Raw genomic sequence first — 22,781 nt, forward strand, 5'->3', positions numbered from 1 at the left:
GTAAATTTTGCCGAATTCGGTATACTTTAGCCTCAAATCGTGCCAATTCGAACTAATTTGGTCACGGTTTTGACATCCACTTCCCATTAAATCATAGAAAACATATCAAATTTTTTCCTTAAAAAATTAGATGTTTGAGCATCTCCGATTAAGGGATCCTAGGACACAGAAACCCATGTTTGTGCTAACTTTTCTTCTTCCACTTTTATCTAATTCACCATTTCGCTTTGATTGGTTTGAGTGGTTTTAGCGGGTTTTTTCCTTTTTTTTGGTTGGGGTTATTCTAGTTGTGTTTTGGCTTAAAAATATGGTGAATCTTATGGTGAACAATATGGTTGTGAAAGTTGGGGCAGTGAAGGTTAGACTGTGAAGGTTGTCATGGTGATGGTTGTGGTTGTGGGTTGTGTTTGGAAAGGATTTTGCTATACAAAAGCTGATTGAAATTGTTATGGATAAGGTTGTTGATAGGATGAGAAAACTTGATATGATTGTTGAAAAAGTTGAGTTTATGAGATAGGGGAATCATCTTAGAGAAAGTTCATAAACTACCTTAAGGTAATTCCATGTTCGAGTATTGACGTGGAGTTGTATCCAATACAAGCGCATTATCAGGATTGTAGTTTCGATAGCTTGGTGGGGTTACTGGTTTATTTTGATTATGATCCATGTAATTGGATTTTAACAAGAGAAATATTTGCGTATGTAAATAGACGAAGAAAATAATTATGTGAAAGATATGGTCTTATGGAATGGTATTTATAGTTGAAAATATATTTAAAATTTTAAAAAATAAAAAATCGAATAAAGTCGTTGAATGGTTAGTCAACGAAGTCAAACATCATTTTTCTCCCATTGGTCGTTGTAACTCATGGTATATACCACAATCAACCACGACCACGACCAATCAAGAACCACCAGGGTGGTGTTCACAGTTCGTGGTCGTTGCCACCTAGAGTACGAGATGGCTCATTGTCTGTACTTCGGAGGGCCTTATCCAATAATTCGGAAAATTAATCATTTTCAATTGGATGGATTTTAGGCAATAAATTAGGAATCGTAATGTTCTCCATAATTATAGATGATTCATAAGGTTCATTTTGATTTGTATATAGTCAGTTACTAGTTGTGAGACTCGTATATTATACAGATTGATTAAAAAAATTAAATATGAAAGCTTAAACATTAAGCATATTTAAACTAAAAATTTTGAAATAAATACGACATAAATAATAAACAACAATAAACAAAGGAAATAATAAAAAGCAAAAAGAAATAATAAAAAGTGAGTCATTTACTGGATTTCTTGAATTTGAAAGACAAATTATTACATTTATTACAATATACAAAGGAAATAATAAAAAGCAAATAAACTGTCATTTAAAAAAAATAATTGAAAATCATTAGAAAATAACATGTGGCGATATAAATAAGAATGAGATATGTGATAAAAAAAATTCATTTATTAGTATAGATTATAAACATAGTTTGAAGTGTATTAAAGTACTTGCATTTGATTTTTGGCATTTACTTCTAATCTACCTATTCGGTGTTGGAAATAATTGATCTGAGTGTATGTTACATTAAAAGTGAATTATCATTCACCGTACAAAATAAGGCAAAGTATTTTTAAATATTAAAATTTTACTGAATAAACCGAAAATGTTACATTGCATTACAAGAAAATTTTAACTTAACAGTTTAATCACAAAAAAACATTGGGTGATTTAATTGACATTAGATTGTTGTGTGTTTTTTTTTTTATATTTTTTGTTTAATAATATACATTTTTATTGTGATTTATCATATAAAAAATTATTAGTGTTTCCTTCTATAGTATAAGTATATTTGCCACATTGCTTCAAATATACATTTTTTATACCAAACAAAAGAAGATTTAAGACACTTAAATAAATAAATAAACATCGTTAAAATATAAACACCAAGGAGATTAGAAAATCATTAAACTGGAAGGTATGAGAGTGATGTTTCCGTTATTTTTTATGGGCCATACCACCATTTCTTTCACTTTTTTTTCCTCACCTAAAATCCAATAAATAGGTAGCAAGCTACCCTCACTATTTTTTTTATTTTTTTAAAAATATATTTCATACATATATTATACTCATTGTAGGGAATTAAAAACCATGAATTTTGATATATATTTTATATTTTTTATTAGGTATATAATTTTATAAACATTAAAAAAGATAAAAAAAAATGTTCAATACAATGAGGAGAAAGAATGCAACATCCCCTCCCCCACCTCTTTCATGCAGGTTGTTTCCCTCACCCAAGGGATGAGGTTTCAATGAGAGGGAAACTTCATTCTCCTCACTTTAATATTTATAAAATTATATACCTGGGGTCTCTGGGGTTTCAATGAGAGGGAAGCTTTCCTCTCCTCACTTTAATATTTATAAAATCATATATCTACTAATAAATATAAAAAAATATATCAAAATTTATGTTTTTTAATTCCTTACAAAATGAGTATAATATATGTATAAAATATATTTTAAAAAAAATAAAAAAATAATAATGAGAGGAGCTTCCTACCCATTCCTTGGGTTTTAGGTGGAGGAAAAGAAAGTGAAGGAAATGATAGTGTGACCTACAAAAAGTGAGGGAGACATCCCTCCCATACCCTCCCTTTTCCAATTCCACCCCTTGGATTTGATTTTTTGTCTTTTGTTGTTTTTTTTTTCCTATTTTGTTTTTTTTTTGTTGTTTTTAATTTATTACTATTACTATTATTATTATTATTATTATTATTATTATTATTATAAATTTCGAACAAAATTTTATAATTCGGACGACGTTATAAAATTCGAACGACTATATAAAATCGGATTTTAAATATTTTTTATTATATATTTTAATATTATTATTATTATTATAAATTTCGAATAATATTTTATAAATCGGATGACAATATAAATTCGAACGACTATATAAAATCGGTTTTTAATTCTTTTTATTTTATATTTTATAAATCGGTAAATCGGATGACATAAATTCGGATGGAATTTTGAAATTCGTACGACATTATAAATTTGGATGACATAATAAAATTCGAACGACTATATAAAACGAAACAAAAGCAAAGTTTATTTTTATTTATCACGAATATATTAATTGATACGTTATTACATTTATGTGGTGCGTTATGTGGATTGAAAACAAACTTTACTTTTGTTCTATTTTATATAGTCGTTCAAATTTTATAATATCGTTCGAATTTATAATGTTGTCCGAATTTTGTATGATTATCGAAATTTATAATAATAATAATAATAATAATATTATTATTATTATTATTATTATTAAAAGAAAAAATAAAAGCAAAAACAACAAAAAAAACAAAAAGGAAAAAATCAAAAAAGGAAAAGTAAAAAAGAAAAAAAATACTGTCAAATCAAATGTAAAAAGTTAATTAGATTGATGTTAGGGGTAAAATTAATTAAAGAGATATTTATAGTACAGCACTTATTTAACCACTATGTATAAAATCCAAGTTCATTGACACATGTATACGAACCGGATAACTTTTTTTTTTATTACAATCATTATTGGATAAGATAAATAACTCTTTTTTATTACAATCAATTAATCAGAGTTGAAATAACTATTATTTAAAAGGTGACATTCTATTATCTAAATAGCAACAAACATTCATGCCAAGTAATAACAACAAAGTTTCATTTGTTTTTTTCCTTCTTTTTACGTGCAATCCTAGAAAGGTTTCATTTTTTAAGAAATCATATCTATTATAAAGACAACATGTATCGCTTGTTTTACGAGACAAGCAACTCTAAAGACTATTAAAAAAGTATATCCAACAATTGTTTATTATGAAAAAACTATGCATGAGAGAGAGAAAGTTATGATTCCTTTCTATATTTACCTTCCATATAGGCATAAGTTACCCTTCATTTCTACCATTCTCATCCATTTTACTTGAAGTTGTCTGGTCTAAACAAAAAACTATTCTGCAATTCTGTTTATTATTATACAGTTTAATATCACATGTTAGTAGTTAAAATTCATCTTCTTGTATACGAGATTCATATTCTTATTTATGTGTCTGTTTGTATATGTCACTCAATGAGTTCTTTATGTAGCTAAATTAGAATTCTTTTTTAATCCACCATGTTTTCGCTAAATTGCTTTAAGAGAACCATATCTCTTTTTATATACTTATTTTGTGTATGTATTATTCTATGTATGTATGTGCATGGCTGTTTGTACGGTTTATAAGGCAACAATTGCAAATAAGAAAAAATTTAACTTAACCGTTTTTTTTTAATTTTTTTATTTTTTTTATGATAATATACTATTAAATTAAACTACAAGTTCAATTGTCATCGTACAATAAGTGAGATAGCAAACAGGCAACAAGCTGTGCCGCTAAATCTTTTTGAATGGTAAAGTTAATTCTTTTAAAGACTACATCCGAAGATCTAGGGGATATAACTTTACTATGCATGATTCGTTGTACTCTTTTAAGAAGCTCTACCGCATCCGGTGCGAGGAAACCAAACGTATCAAATGCAAATGGTATGAACACGTGTTTTTTATAGATTAGATTGTTGCGTGTTTTTCTATATTTTGTGTTTAATAATATATATTTTTATTGTGATTTATCATATAAAAAAATTATTAGTGTTTCCCTCTATATTATAAATATATTTGCCACATTGCTTCAAATATAAATTTTTTATATGAAACAAAAGAAGATCTAAGATACTTAAATAAATAAATAAATAAACATGGCTAAAATATAAACATGATGGAGATTAGAAAATCATTATTGGATGAGATATATAGTCGATGAGATTGATCTTATTTAACAATTATGTATAAAATCCAAGTTCACTAACACATGTATACGAACAGGATAACTTTTTTTTTATTACAATCAACTAATCAGATTTGAAATAACTATTATTTAAAAGGTCCAGTTCTATTATCTAAATAGCAACAAACTTTCATGCCAAATAATAGCAACCAACTTTCATTTGTCTTTTCCATATTTTTACGTGCAATCATAAAATGGTTTCATTTTTTTAAGAAATGGTAGTTTGCGTGCATACACTACAAGAAAAAAAGATATTAGCGGTGACAAAAATCGCCGCTATTGCTCACGAAAGTCGCTGCTAATACCTTTACCGGCGACACGTCGCCACTACTAACAGGGACGGTTCCACTATGGTGCCCATAGTGGCACCGGCAACCCATTATTTTTTTGGATACAGTGTAAAAAATTTCAAATTTTCCGTTTTTTTTACATTTGTGACACTACGTAAAAGGAAAAACATACCACCGTCAACACCTACAACGGAATCTTGGATCCGTTCCTGGCTACTAACCTGTCGCTATTGCTCAAAAAGTCGTCGCTAATGATTATGTCGCCGCTAATGCTCTAGTCGTCGGAGAAGGGAAGTTTCTAGTGGCCGGTGGTATCTCTTCTACCGTGGGTTGTTAAATGAGGGAGAATCGTCGAAGGAAGAGAGAATCGTAAGAGCAAATAATGATTGAGAAAATGGAACAAAATGAGAGCAGGCCGAAGCAAAAAGAGGAAGCGATAAAGTGTAATATGTGTCGACGTTTAGCAGCGACACCCAATAGCAGCGACAAATGAATAAATACCGACGACACAAATCTTTAGGGGCGACCTACGTAGAGGGAAAAGAAGATGCGTTTTTTTTTTCAACCTTTAGCGGCGACAATTTTAGGTTTTTAGCGGCGACATTTTGTCGCCGGTATTGGTTTTGTGCGTTCGACAAGTTTCCCAACCATTGGATTAGAAAAACGATCAAACGTTTGACGTTTACCGGCGACACCAATAGTGGCCACAACACCTTTAGCGGCGATAAATTCGATTTGTCGCTGCTATTGGTGTCGTTGGGCTATATTTCTAGTAGTGTGTACATCAGTGGCGGGCCTATGTGGAGAATTGGGGGTCCCGGGCCACTGTCAATTTCCGGCTTGTAGTGTAATTTTTTTTTTTTAAATTTTTTCTATTTGGTGCACCTGCTTGAAGTATGAGGGACACCCTACTAAAATAGTCTACATCCGCCACTGGTGTACATATATTGCTATGTCTTAAATATCAAACTCCCGTCACTGGTGTACATATATTGCTATGTCTTAAATATCAAACTCTAACATTTCTCTCTAAAAGCCTCTCGATTTCTACTCCTTTCCTTCAAAAACTCATTTATGACCATCGGCTTTATGTCAATAGACCAAAAATAAATCATCCTTAGTTTTTCATACGTCCCCTACCATCTATCTTCTATCATATTTGATATTTTCTTTTGACAAAGTGAAAGCTACAAAGAAAACATATCTTACTATTTATTATCGAGCGGTGACTTAAATATAAACTTTATAATAAGCTACGAAATAGTCAATAGCTTCTTCGGCCTTCATCTCCTATACCTAAAAAGTCAATTTCACAATTTCACAAATTTAATAGTAACCATGATGACATTGACGTCTCAGGTTCAAATTGAATATACAACTTTGTGAAAGACAAAATATATTAGTATTAAAGATGATACATTGGACGAGTTAGATGAGTTGGCACTACAAGGCAAAACATATCATTTCATAATGCATATGGGTTAGACGACTTAGATGAGTTGCACTAGAAGGCAAAACAAATTATTTCATGTGTTGGGTCAAGTTGATTTTATAACAACCTTTTTCCAAAAGTTCTTTATAACAATTATTATGTTCAAATTAAATTAAGAAAATATTATTTTCACAACAATAGCTTATTTTAAAATTAATTAAATGACTTAGAAAATTGTACAAATTAAAATATACTTTATACCGCTTTTACGTATTTGACTTCATCTACCCATTTATAGGTTTCTTTTCAACTAATTTCATTCATTTTAATTAAATCCATTAAAATTATCATATATTTTACATCGAGCTACTCCTCCATGCTAGCTTATAATGTGAAATCTAGCACATTAACTAGCTAAAAATAAAATATGATTCGATATTATGAGTCTCTCTCTCTCTCTCTCTCTCTCTCTCTCTCTCTCTCTATATATATATATATATATATATATATATATATATATATATATATATATATATATATATATATATTATACCATCAACCTCCATGAAGCCTGTGAAAGAAAGAAAAAAAAGAAACAAGAAGAAAAGGAGGTTGTTTTGTGTTTGGAAATGCAAATATATATATATATATATATATATATATATATATATATATATATATATATATATATATATATATATATATATATATATATATATATATATATAACCTGTGAATGAAAGAAAAAAAGAAACAAGAAGAAAAGGAGGTTGTTTTGTGTTTGGCAATGCAAATGTACTAAAGAATACACACGAAATATAGGGCACAAATTATAACTGGGCTTAATCATGTCATCATGTGGGCTGTTGGTTTTTTTGTGCTAGATTAAATTATTAGGCTAACATCTTATACGGGCTTAGGCTAATTTCTGTGGGCCAATGAAATCTTGGAGACTTGGACGACACCAAAATACTCGACAAAGAAACGAGTGAAGTTTTTCAAATTTATTTTTGTAATTTTATTTTAAAATATTTCAGATTAATTTTTATTTCGTAATTGACTTTATTTTGAATTATAGGGGTAATTATTTTTTGATTTAATTGCCTTGCATTAAAGGTTTATGTTGTAATTTTCAACCTATGACAATATATGTTAATATTTAATTAGTATGTGAACTCATGGTGAATCACGGGTCCTATTTTTTTTGGTTTCTTGTCGGCGTTTAGTACCGGCGGTTGTATAAGTAGTGTATTTTACCGTCATTCATTTCTATAATGTAAATTTATCTTCTAAGTTTCTTCTACGTGGTGTGAACATGAAGGCTGATGAGATGCAAAATATGTATCATAGACTTATTGATCATCTAGAACATACAAAATGATTGGAGGCAGTGCAATTATAGTGTATTTTACAGTCTTTCATTTCTAGCTGTTCTTCTTTTCCCTTTTAAATGTACTTGTGAAATGATAGGAGCTTATTTTTTTTAGTTTGCAATTGGATCTTATTGTTTTATTTGTTTTGGTAATGGCTTTTTGTGTATGTTCTATAATACTTGCACTTGGTTTGGATTAAAATATGTGCACCGGAAAACAATTTATGTTGTTTGTGTGTATGTTTTTGGAAACATAAAACAGCTTTAAAATGAATATCTATATATGATTGCTTTCACACATTGTTTGTTGTAAGTTAGACATTGACATAGTGAATATATACATAAGGAATATTGTCTGTTGCAACAAAGTAAATACTCATTAGATTGGCAGCAAGCCAGTGTATGAAGAATGTTTTTCCATGTACGACGGTTTAGGTTAGTGTATGTGCCATACATCAAAACCCATATAACAAAACCTTATAGGCAGGTAGGGGTTGGTACATTGATGGGAAGATAAAGCAGCACTTCTACTTGCTGGTGCTAGTCTTGTCATGTTCTTGTTGATGTTGTCTGTATATTTTGCGTTTTGGATGTGGTGTTTCACTTTCAGTATCTATACAATAAGTAAACGTTAAGTGGGTGATGGTTTTGTGTATCTAGACTTGTTATTTGCTTGTACATGTGCCGTGAAGTGGTGATCGTTTTACCGGTTTGGTTGTTTTCATAGGTGTGAATGGTTCTATAGTTTTCGTACTTTGTTGATCGACGGGTCATGAAGGTGTTGCTAGTGTTTTTAGTGGCGAGGTCACTGTGTTTTTTGAATGCTTGATGTCACTGACTAAGGTCATCTTGAAGTGTATGTTTTTGTGGATAATAATTTGGTGCATTGGAGGTAGAAAGTTTTGTGTGATCCCTTTCATAGTTGTAATTGTTGTGGTAAGGTATTTGAATCTTGATTTGGGTGTTGCTCGATGATTTGTTGTGAAGTAGTCTTTTCTATAGTGCATGTTGCATTATCGGACATGAAGATAGTCTTTGTATATGTTTTTTCGGTGAGAATGACTGAGATTTTGTACCTGTGAACAACAATATTGTTGTTTATGCTCTTAAGAAAGTGATAAGTAATTAAAGTATAAGGGATAGATTATGTACCGAATTAATCGTGCACTGACAGATCCATGTGAGATGCAGAACCGTTTAGCTTTTGTGACAACCATCACTTTCTGGTCAAGTCAAAGTCAAATAAAGTCAACAAGTCAAACCGGTCAACTCAATTAACCCCTGTATATTAAGGTATGCATTAGGTTTACTGTTGTATAACACGCTACCTTAATACAAAAGTATTACTTAGAGTTTTCACGTGTTTGGAAAATCAAAACCCTAATCAGGGTAAATGATGTAACTACTCGATAAAATACTATTACATACCCTGCAGGGGCGTATAACACTCATAACAAGGATCAACGGGGCTTACGAACCTTGCATTTCGAGGCTAAACACTCACAAAGGTCACAAACAAAGTATCTCTAAATCTCTCTCACTTTATCTCTCTCTCTCTCTCTCCCAAATCTCTCCCAAATATCTCCTAAATCTCTCTCAAAACCTCTTTCAACTTTTTATAATCGCTCGGGACATCCCAACCCTTAATTTAGTCGAAAACAACTCGAAAACAGGAAGATTAATGGAAAAACAACCTTAAAGGACCAAAGCCTCTTAGGAACCGAACCTGCCAAGAACCGAAATAGCCCTCAAGGACCGAACTCACCCTTCGGTTCGGATCAGGCCTCTCGGACCGAAGCTCCGCCTGCTTTCGCCTTCGCTCCTCTTACCCATTTCGCCTTTGGTCCATTTCTCTTACCATCCGCTTTCGATTCCTGTCAGCAAGTTTGCCTATAATAACCTTCGGACCGAACCCTCCCTCTCGGTTCTTAAGGATGGAACCTCGCAGCTTCGCTTCTTGGTTCTGATTTTCGACCACTTTCGCATTTTAAGCTCGTTTTTCATGATTTTAACGTGGGATTTTCACCCAAACTCATATTTTGGCATATAAGACCCTATATATTCATATTTTAATCACATTTTGGTGGAAATCTTAATCTAAGAATAATATCTATTGTGTAAGATATTGATTTGGAGTGTTGACTTCTCCATAAAGTAGTGACACAAGCTACCTCCCATACCATCCTATAACAACCTCTAGTCACTATTCATCTCTACCTAGTTAACTATTTGTCCTCTCACACACCCCTCCAGCAAGATATCTTGATCAAGGGCTGGAAAACCCTTACCTCTCCTTCGACTTTACTCACTCTCTCACCAAAAAGCAAACACCTCTCTCTCACTTTCTCTCTCTAAAAACTCGAGACTCCAAGGCTGATATTGAGATTTTTACTCACTTTTGGTAAGTATTTTCAACCTACTTTTGAACATTCTTCACACCTTCACTCAACTTATAGATCTCTCATAACAAATATCGCCATATTTGTTCTTAGATCTTCAACTCTCCAAGTATTGACCAAGTGTTCTTAACTTGGAAACCTCTTTTCTTCAGCATTCATCTAAGGAAACCACTTAAGGTAAGTTCATACCCCCACATTTTCTTGTTTTTTTCAGGTTTTAGGGGGGGGGGGGGGGATACAAGTTAGATTACCAAAAACATAACTAAACTCAAACATCAGCTTTCCACATAAAGGTTTAGTTCCATTCACAGACTGTTTTGACCAACTTAAACTTAAAGTCCTTCAAAACTGTTTAATATGCAAATAGTTTAGGTCTATACCTTTAAAATGACTACTTACACATGTTCATGCGATTTCTATACAATTTATGGTGATTTTCACAAAACTGTCTATCACTGTAGCTATGAATTTGGACCAGTCTATGAATATGAACGTTTTCACACAAGCTAGAAATCACTAAAAATCATAATAAAAATTATGAACAAACTAGACGCATTTTCTAAACTCTTAGAGTTTACGGATTCAGTTTTTAACTTCATATCATAATAACACTTTGTAACATATTGAGCAAGTGTTTATCTTTGATGACTTCATATTTTACTTGTGTTTTCTGTGGAATCACATTTATATAACATAAATTACTCATTGAAATGTAAGAGTCCTTTGTCATTACAAACAATACAAGACGAAACATAATAAGTACAGTTATGTTTTGCTAAACTACGACTTACACAGAAAAGGTTTTACACTTAATACAAACGGGTTTCATTTAATACACAATAAACTATAATAGGTATAGTTTAGTTTTTTTCACATTACAAGTATACTAAACAAAATGGGGGCTCATTTCCACCACAGAAAACGTTTTACACTCACTCTAAACTTAAACTCATTATCGTAATTTGTGAGACTAGTCTTCATTGTACTCATAGAGTACAAGTTAAAAAGCCTGTTAGTTATAACCAAAGTCTCTTGTAGGGAGAGCGTGATAATCATGTATAGATCTATATTGAGATTGACAACCCACACCCATTGCTGATTACAACAGCCCGACCGGCCAGTCGGGGGTGACAGATGTCAAATCTATTTCGACGCCTGAAGAATGTCGCATGCAGGTCATCTCTGTCGTAGTATGGTTATAGCGACTCACATAGGGAGATAACGACACACATATAGTTTACGGGAATTTCTACTTTAAAAAGGGGGTCTTATCTATTTAAAATTGCACACATCGTTACAAGTATGAAACATACATACACTCGGTCTTGGGATTTAAGACTACATAACATTTGTTAAGGAAAATATTGGATTTTTCTTGGGTATACATTACATTTAGAAACAAAGATTTTCAAGCTCTACATCCAAAAACTTATGAACTCACCAACTTAATTGTTGACACTTTTTCAAAACTACTTGTATTCTCAGGAAATTAGTAAAACGGGTAACTACCAGCTTTTGAGGATGGGACACTATGACGTTAGGGAAAAAGATTTTGACATTATATTGTAATCGATTTTGAAACATGTAAACTTGTGAAATCATGTAACTTTCTCGATTATATTTATAATGGTTGTATTTACTTTGAGCACTATTATACTGGTTGTTGTGATATTATACATGAAGTCCGCCACCCCCGGACGTTTCCGCCACCCTTGGTTTGGGGGTGTGACAGATTGGTATTAGAGCCCTGTTTATAGTGAACATAGTATATCAAACCATATAAGATATACAAACTATAAACACAAAGGGACTAAGATTCTCTGATTAAATGTTTTACATACAATCATACTTTCAAAAATAAAACGTTGTTCTTATGAAAAGTATAAGTACATACATGCATGTCGGTATAATGTCACGTCTAAGGAAAATGCGAAAAATAAAAATAAAGGAGTTATGCATTGTGATTATGCCTTGGGACATGCAATCAAGTATGGGAGAAATATAGCCTGATCAACTATATTCATCCGAGAAGTGACTAGTATATGCTGGGGGATAGTCATAGTGGACAACAAGTCTATCAACCTACCAACTCCCATACAAGTATTGCTCTAAGAATCAAACAAAACATTTAACATCCTATAGGAGTATTTTATGCACTAAAACACAATATTTCTAGATTCATTATGTGCCTCTTACACCCCTATTCTCATATAGACGTCATGGAAGGATTTCATTTACCAGGAGACCCCTACTTTCTGAACCAAGGAAACGGTGGTTGGATAGAAGCATAACCGGAAGAGGATCCCGAGGAAGTATTCGAGGAGGAGCCCGAGGAAGACCCCGAATAGGCCGAAGAAGAAGAAGAACCTAAAGAGGAAGAATAAATTGACAAAGAAGAACTCGACCTCGTCTCAAGGCCCGCAAGGGACCAACTGATTACCACTCGCCTCGACTAGTGCTTGCATTACTCACATTTTGTTATGAACTAGGTTTAAGAGTATGTGTTAGGGCTACTCTTTCCTGCAAGTAGGTTTGACCTTGCGTCTAAGTGACTACAATAGTCCAAGGGTCTATGTGCTGCCAAAAGTTTCTGTTACATTGATATAATGTAGACCTTCTATAAGGTCAAATTTTCCTAAGAGCATGTACTAAATTGTATCAATGAAAATTGGCATGCATTTTATTTCATTGGGAGTTTACCTCCGAATTCATAACATAGCATTACAAACGATTTACTTATGGTAACTCTGAGATTATTTAATATATACCTCGAGGCTATATGTAATTAAGAGGCGATCGAATTAGAAATGGTGAGTCCGCCTTGGGTCCTGTTCCTTGTCTGGTTGTGGACTTAGGGCAGACTCATTAAGTTCGACGGTCTATTGAACCTTAGTTACACACAACTAGTATACATTGAATGGTCTTATGAGCGCATGGAACAAAGATTACAAGATTACATTTGAATCATTACTACTAAATTCATAAGTTTATTTATATAGACTCCTATTATGAATTGTTTGCAAACATTGGAAAGTCGCGAAATACTATACTTGATAACTAATAACCTAGTTCTACGACACCTGACTTATAACCATTGCTAAAAGACTTACATAAATTTCGTCTTTAAACTCTATGGTAGAAAGATGCCACCCCGTAGGTCTATTGGACGCATTGGCAGAATACAAACAAATCCACCACCGCCGCCTCCCCAGTATGATCCTGGTATTTTCCAGGCTGCGGTTACGGCCGCAGTGGCAACTGCTATGTCCCAAATCAGCACTGACGGTGCCAGGAGGACGGGGAGCGGTACTAATAACTCCACTCAAGGAGATAGCCAAGGGCGTTCGAGAGAATGTTCATCTAAGGACTTCAAAAATGGCAAACCCGATCCTTTCAATGGAAGCGGGGGCGTCATCACTTTGATGCGATGGTTCAAGAAGACCGAATCCGTCTTCGAGATCAGTGCATGTCCTAAAGAAAGCAAAGTCAAATTTGTAGCTTGCACTTTCACCGACAGGGCCCTTACTTGGTGGAACAACCATGTAAAATCACTGACACTCACCGTGGCTAATTTAATAAGCCAGGAAGACTTGAAAACTATGATGTTGAAGGAATATTGTGAAAGACCCTCACTTTCGTATTTCTGAAAGACCCAAACTTTCATACTTGACAATATAGTTACTTCAAAACATGCTACTTGCATATTCATAAAAAAAACATATTTTACATTGATTAAAAAGTTTACAATGATTGGATACAAACTGACTATTACAAATTGTTATATATTACATAACTACCCAGGATACTATACATTTATACATACATGATCCCTAGATACAAAAGTAATATTACAACTATTCTAAACCTTCCGACAATATATGACTATATTGGTTACTTATCTCTTGCAAATTTGTTAAACATTGAGAGGGTAAGCGGTGACGCTTAGTGAGTTCAATAATAGATACAATATAATGTTATGCCATATATATATACTTCAATATGGCAGAAGCAAATAGGAACAAGGAACAACAAGGGCATATATGAATCATGTGACAAACTTTTCATATCAATCGAGGATTTGATTCAAAGATATACAATCAATGAGACATAACGATTTCCATACTTGATATACATCAATAAAGCTTCGGCCCAAATGGCACAGAAGACATACACTTTCTAATTAAACATTTTGGTAGATTTCAGGCTTTCAACCATGTCTAACCTTCTGCCAATGCCATAGAATAGAAATGATTCTCTTACGGAGACATTTTCTACATGGCCAGAGGCTACATACGAGTACCAATGTGAATCTAAGTTCTTTCACTGATCACATGGTCAATGATATTTCTTTGCTATTAAAAATAGCGAATAAAAAAACACGGGAAATTAACTTGGAAGAATAATACTGAAAAACACATAACACATATAACACATAACATACAATTGTTCCTATATATTAAACTCACCTTGAATTAACCGGGGGGGGGGGGGGGGTCAAAATAGTAATTTGGGCAGCACTTCGTTCCTATAAATAGCTATCGTCGTTGAAAACCGGGAGATTCATTGAAAAATAGGCCTTGCGAGGATAGAGCTTCAAACCGAAAAGATAAATTTCTCGGGCTTCACGGGTACTTCGGGGCATGTTTCGGGTATTAGAAATGTTACCGGGGCTTCGAGGAAAGTGGAGATTCTAAAAATATGGAAAAAGGGGCCAAGAATGGCAATTTCTTAAAAATACCCGTGCTGGTTCGCAGCCTCTATATATACTCGCGAGGGTCGGATCCGAAGCAAGGAAGGAGAGGCTGGGTTAGCAGCGAAGCAGCTCGGTGGAAGCAAGATGCGAGACGTCTTAGACATCGCCTAGGATGATGAAAGGAGCATCAGATGCTTACCAGACCGAACTTCAGTCCAATCGAAAGGCGACACACGACTTATGTTCATGCGAGGTGACGTGGTATATCCGGATAAGAACCTTATCCTTACGAAAATTCTCGAAAATTGTGCTTAAATCTTCTAAAATCCATAACTTTTGCATACGGGCTCTGTTTTTGACGTTCTTTATATGCACGCGTAGGCAAAATCCTCTACAACTTTCATTTAGATTTCGTCGGCTAATTTTGACTTTATTTTTAATATTATTATTTTTAACAGATCGGGACAAGAAAATCTGTTAAAAATTAATAACTTCTTCATCTGAGATCCGTTTTCGTCAGACTTTTTACCGTTGTACCACTATTGATGAGATATTCAATTCACGTTTAGGTTGTGTCGGCTAAAAATTACTCGATCTAAAATTCGAGTTTTTAGCTGTCTACTGCTAAGCTGAAACTTAGAAAAATCATAACTTCCTCATACGAAGTCAGATTTTGGCGTTCTTTTTATCAAACTTCTCAGTTTAACGAATACTACGAATTTCATTTAGATTACTAAGGCTAAAAATTAGTTTATCAAAAACTCACTTTTTACGTCATTCGGCGTCGTGCCAGTTTTGTCGCGGGTTTTCGATTGGTCATAACTTCTTCGTTATAACTCGGATTTCGATGAGGTTTTCGCCTACAAGTTTCTAACGAGATTATTTACAAATTTCAATAATAAAATTTTACTTATTTTAAATTTTATATTTTCGTTAAATTTCACTATTTGACTTTTAATTAGAATCTCATACTACTTCCAATATTTTTTGAGTGATTCTAAACATAGTTTTACTTCATTTCTAGTAAAAACTATCTATTAGAACTCAACACTCAATTTCACATAATATTTCATAATATTATTCTCTTTTATAATTTACAATACACGATTTCAAAACGTGTATGTTACAAATACCTCCTCCTTTTGAGGATTTCGTCCCTGAAATCACAACGATTAAAACAAATGGGGATACTTCACTCTTATTTCATTCTTATTTTCCCAAGTATAATTTGGGTGTCGATGGTGTTTCCACTATACAAACACCAACTTCACTTTTTTATTACGTAGATTAGTCGTTCTTTCATTTACGATCTCTTCTACATATCTTAACTTATTATCCTGTTTCACCTCGGATAATGGAATCGTTTCATTATATACACTCAAGCATTTGCACAGATAACTTACATGAAATACATCATGAATACCTGCCAAATCTTCAGGTAATTCCAAGCGGTATGCTTGTTTACCAATCCTCTGGATGATTTTGAAAGGACCAAGAAAGTCTAGGACTTAGTTTTCCTTTCTTTCTCAAATTTCATCATACCTTTCCACGGGGTTACCTTCAGTATCACCCACTCGGAATTCTATGGATCGTCTCCTTCATTTTTACGTAGGACTTTTGTCGATCCTGGGCTGCTCTCATTCTTTCTCATACAATTTGATTCTTATCAGTGGTGTCTTGAATCATTTCAGAGCATCCAAGGATTTTCTGGCCTACATCTCGCCAACATAATGGCGTACAACATTTACGACCATATAATGCTTCATATGGTGGAATTTTGATTGAAGCGTGGTAATTGTTATTATATGAAAATTCTACAAGAACAAGTACTTGTCCCAGTTACCACCGAATTCTAAGACACATGCACGAAACATATCTTCTACTATTTGGATCATTCTCTCCGTTTGACTATCTATCTGGAGATGATAAGTTGTGCTGAGAGCAACTCGAGATCCCAATTCACGTTTCATACTCGCCCAAAAGTGAGAAGTGAAGCGAGTATCACGATCGGAAATAATCTTTAGTGGCACTCCATGTCTCGCGATGATTTCGTCTAAGTAAACTTGTGCATATTTCTCCATTAGAACTGTTGTACGTATTGCAATAAAATATGCACTCTTAGTCAGCTTGTCGACAATTACCCAAATGCTATCATTCTATATAGCAGTCTTTGGCAATTAGAGTAGCACCAGGTATAAGGTCAATTCGGAATTCTATTTGCCTATTCGGGGTAGTCCAGTCAATTCATTGGAAAGATCATCAAAATTTTCATTAATAATGGAAACATCATTTACAATTTTATTCCTGTCTCTTGAGATATCAACTGCATTAGCCGGATAAGTAGAATATCCCTTCGATATAAATTTATGAGTTTTTAAGAAAGAAGTTATTATTTTCAACGTAGACGTAATTAGAATCCTCTTCTTCGATAGGGATGCATACTGTCTCTTTGTAGCACAATAGTTTTGCGTGGTTCTTTGACAACCAATCCATGCCAAGAATAATATCAAAGTTGAGCAAGGAGATAGGAATTAGGTTAGCACCTTCAATTCCTATGACACTATCCCTATAGAATTTATTAGAAAGTAATGATATACTTCCTATGTTATTTATATGAAATGATTGGACAATTGCGTAACAAGCAATTTGAAAAGAATGTGCGAATTTATAAGACATGAAAGAATCTGAGGTATCGAAATCAAATAAGATGAGAGCGGATCTAGAGTTTACGAGAAAATTATTAGTCACAACATTCGAGTCCTAACTTACCTCCTTTGTGTAGAATATTTAACTTTTGGTTTGCCAAACGATTGTCAAACTCTTCAAACTTCTTAGTTACTAGCGGTGCTCAAACTTGCACCCGCTCATCATTCTTTATTGGACCTTCGATCCTAATCTTTGAGTTAAAACTCAATTCTCATTGCAGACTCCTGCTCCTTCTTGGTTTATAGACTAAACCCAAGATAAGGTCTTTACTTTTGCTATGACAACAACTCGAATGGTCATATTCTAATGACCTTTGATTTTATATCGCACAAGACACATAACGAACCAAACTCTTGTATTAGAATCAGATTGAATAAATCGAGCTGATGGAATAAAGAAACAAAAAGAGTTTGATCAACATGTTGATGCTTCGGAAAAGAAATAATAGCACCACGTATCTCTAATTTGTGCTTTCGGACATACACATCAATTTTGTCAAATGACAGAATATTTCGATTGATTACTAAATCACGGATTTCATACTGTAATCCTTTCATGAATAACTAACTTCTTCATCGCCTTCATAACAGGTAACATCTCTAGTTAATGGTTACTTAATTCTTTAATGAAGATCGTTATATTTGTATCGACCATCTCCTTCTTGACTGAAATTTCATCATTACTCAATACATGGCTTTCTAAACCAATCAACTTTATCTTTGTAGATTTATATTAATCGGACTCCACTCTTTATGAAATTAAGATTTGAACGATAATTATCTTCTTAGTCATTACCAAAACGAAGGTAACGACATTCATGAGTAAAACGGAATCATTTACTAGCTTCTTGGTAACCTTGTGACTTTCCCTGATCCAAGCGTGAGTCCTGTGCTTCCGATAGTATAGGCCTCTACTACCACTCATACCTACTCATACTCGTCCCAAGTATTGTCTCGCAGTTCCCAAGTCACCATTCAAACATTTTCACAAAGAAACTTTTCACACCTGAGTGTGTTCAAACAAGTACATACAACAAATTCTCCTAGACTCAACTAGGGTTTTCGCATTTCTATCAAACATCTCTTATATTACTTATACTCTCCTTCTAAGATTCTTCTCACACATATGCTCAATCTAGCATATTCTAATACTTTTTCATAGGTCGATAGAATTTTACTTCCAATTCTTCATATAAATTCTTTCTCGGGTGGTGTAAAGTGTTTAGTCTGCAAGACATACTACACCCAAAATTTACTCTAGCAGTGTAGAGGCAATCGGTTTTCAACTACTTGCATCATCTTCTAGCTTATGTAATTCACCATGCACATTTGTTCATTTCATTATACTTCCATGACATCGTCATTCGTAAGTCTTCTTCTCATGGTTGTATCTTTTAAGTCTACTTCATAGGAGTCCATCCTAAGAAGTCAGCATTATAACTGCATCTCAACAAGCTCTACTAGCTTCAACTTGGTTCTCTGTCATTCCTAACTACGACATTTCATTTCTTCTCATACAATACTATGGGTGTATTGTTTCTTCAACTAAGCATTCTACCTTACTTAAACAAGTAAGTTACTTAACCTTTTACAACTAAATGACTTAATTCACCATCCTAATCATGTATGTTAAAGTTGGGTTAAAACACAATGGAACCCATAAGTATGTGTTAGAAGTCAATCATCACTCAGTATTATTAAATACTAAGTCTGAACATCTTGTATACGGTTACTACTCGAACTACATACTACATCACAAAGTCTTGGTCTATTGAGTCTGAAAACTTCATTAGCCTTTCCTTTGATCTTCATTTAATTCTTCTAAATCTTGTACCACATTAATTTTAATACTGTCGAAGTATTTATCACCATCTTCGGTTCTTCCGACTCTATAAACAATCATTGCTTCAATCTGGACTACGGTGGAACAACTTCATCGGTTATGACAAAACATTTATCCTGCCCAAACGTGTTTCAAAAGCACATCTTTCTTCCAAATATGTTATTATATTTTCAAACATACTTTAAATGTATAATACCACTTTATAGGTATTAATACACTATTTACAATAACACTTCATAAATATTATTTTACGATATCCCGCGATCGTTTATTTATAAACTTATCGATGTCGACTATCATAAGTCTCTTTATCACTTCGAAAAGTTTCATGTAAATTCTAATATAGAAATTCTTAGAATTTTAAACATAAAATTTAATCTTCTAAATCAAGGTCGGCAACAGACCATAAACTTTCTTAAATAATAGCAATAAGGCAAGCAACTTAAGGCATGTTATATTCATTTATCATTTAGCACATATTAGAATCTAAGGCATATCTCCTCTTAATATTCTAGTGCTTGTTTCCATTTGGGTATTCAACCTAAGTATACCAGATACATATCATATTATCTTCACTTAACAATCTATGTTTAAGTCTAGAAATTCTCAATATTCCTAGTTCACTTAAACGAATTCTCAGAAAATTTTGAAGTAACTTAATATCTTAGAATACTAGGGTTTATCACTACCCAATACCCTACTTAAGTATTTCCTATGGTTTGTATCCATATACTCCTAATGAATCTGTTAAAATATATTGAACTTCCTGATGGGTTTTAGCCATAAGAACTTTCCTATGCGCGCATGCAAAACCCTAATGCTTGGATCTAGGCTTTCTAATTAAACATGCTTTGAATCCAAGACTTCTAATGACTAATTAGGTGTAATAACAATACTAATTCAGATCTAGAATCATACCTTTGAATCTCTTGTTTGATCTTGTTGTCTTGGAGCTCTAGAGTCACAATTTTCACTCCTCTAATGGCTTACAAACACCAAATAGCAAGGAGGATGATTTGAGAAAGAGGAGAGGGGAGGGAATTCGGCCAGGGGTTCTCTACTTTAGATGAAGTGTCGATTTCCCTTTGCTATAGGGTCTATTTATACTTATAGACTCCTTAAGGGTTACAGCTTAAACCCTAGTTGGATAATCTTCTCTTAAAGCAATCCAAATCCATTCCTCAGATAGCCTTTAGACGATTTGAAGCTATCTCTAGCTTCTAGAATCCGTCCACTCCTATCCAATATGGATTTACAGTCTAAAGTTTAACTATCAAACAATTGACAGTTTATACCCTCTTATTTAATTAATCTCTTTAAGTCACCAAATTAATTCTAATTAATTCTATGACTTATATTAATCAAATAACAATATTATTATTTTTTTATATTATTCTCATAATATATTAATAATATTTATTCTCTCTTAATAAATCATCCTATCAAGTTGCTATGGTGAAGGCAACCCAAAAGGACCATGCACAACCGGGTCAAATACTTGCCTAATATAGTTGCAGCCTTAGACACTATTCCAACAGTCTCCCACTTGGATAAGTCTAGTAACTATATGCACAAGTACAACTCGATTTGCAATCGTAACTCTCAAAGACGCTGTCAAACTCTGATCTAATCAACCTTGTCCTTTAGATAAGGGATCGTACAGTCCTCTGTTAGATATCATGCTGACAATTCAATGAAATGATTAGTCAAGCATTTAGGTTTCTCGATCTCTGATTTATTCGACATAGAACTTAATCGAACACATCAATTCAGTTCTGACCGGGCCCGACACATAAGTCAAATCAAATCATCGAGTGGCTGAGATATCGCTTTTACCTTCTTAGGATAAAAGTTACAGATAAACTTCGACTTATATGCATTTACTTATTCATTAACCAACTCTACACAACAATGCGTTTTATAACACCGAGTTACTGATGCGTTTTCGCATTATCAATGTACAATCAATTAATGAATAACAAACCATATATCTAGGTTTTAAGACTATATGATATTATCGTCTTGCGATCACCCTTTTATATCATATTCCATAAGGTGATTCCAGCAAGCGCGGGTTTGTTCCAATGCTCAAAACCAGTTCATAAGCACTCATGAACGTCGCAACAAACTTTTGCTATGTCTAACACCACTTAGACAATCTACATACCAATTCATGACAATCTTCATTCATATCTACTTCCAACATATGAATGATTGTGGACAATTTGAATAATTCGATTATTCTTAATAAATTCAATTATTCTGGAAGTCAAAACATGCAAAATGAAACAATAGTTAAACAATTAACATAAGATAGTAACATTACTCATAAATAAAACTCCTTTATTTAATCATCAAATGTTAATTACATTTATCTATTACACGTTTCTAATACTATCTATCTAATCTATGCTAATATCATCCTTCAGCCCAATACTCCTAGCATGCTGCAAGTGCTTAACCCTACTCAGTCCCTTCGTAAGCGGATCTCCTGGGTTATCTTCTGATGATATCCTCTTCACTACGAGTTGTCCTTCTTCTACACGATGTCCGATAAAATGATATTTTCTGTCGATATGTCGTGATCTACCATGATCCCCCGGTTCCTTGGTCAAGGCAACCGCTCCTTCATTATCACAAAAAATCTCCGTGGGCTCCTTTATGGCAGGTACGACTCCAAGATCACTGATGAAGTTCTTCAGCCATATTTCCTCCTTTGATGCTTCGCTCGCTGCAATGTACTCTGATTCGTACGTTGAATCAGCTACGGTTTCCTGCTTGGAACTCTTCCATGTCACTGCTCCTCCATTCAGGGTAAAGGCCCAGCCCGACTGCGAACGGTAGTTGTCCCTGTCGGTCTGAAAGCTGGCGTCACTATACCCTCGCACCTTCAAGTCATCACTCCCTCCGAGGACTAAGAACCATTCCTTCGTCCTCCGAAGGTACTTAAGGATATTCTTCACCGAAATCCAATGGGCTCTGCCAGGATTCCCTTGATATCTGCTAACCATGCTCAAAGCGAAGGCTACATCAGGGCGAGTACAAGTCATAACGTACATGATTGAGACAACTGCGGAAGCATATGGTACTCGGCTCATTTCTGCTATTTCAGCTTCGGTACTCGGACTTTGAGTCTTACTCAACTTGGCATTACTTTGTATCGGTAATTCTCCCTTCTTTGAGTTTTCC

This window comes from Lactuca sativa, chromosome 9 (assembly GCF_002870075.4).
Source record: "Lactuca sativa cultivar Salinas chromosome 9, Lsat_Salinas_v11, whole genome shotgun sequence".
NCBI classification, from domain to species: Eukaryota; Viridiplantae; Streptophyta; class Magnoliopsida; order Asterales; family Asteraceae; genus Lactuca; species Lactuca sativa.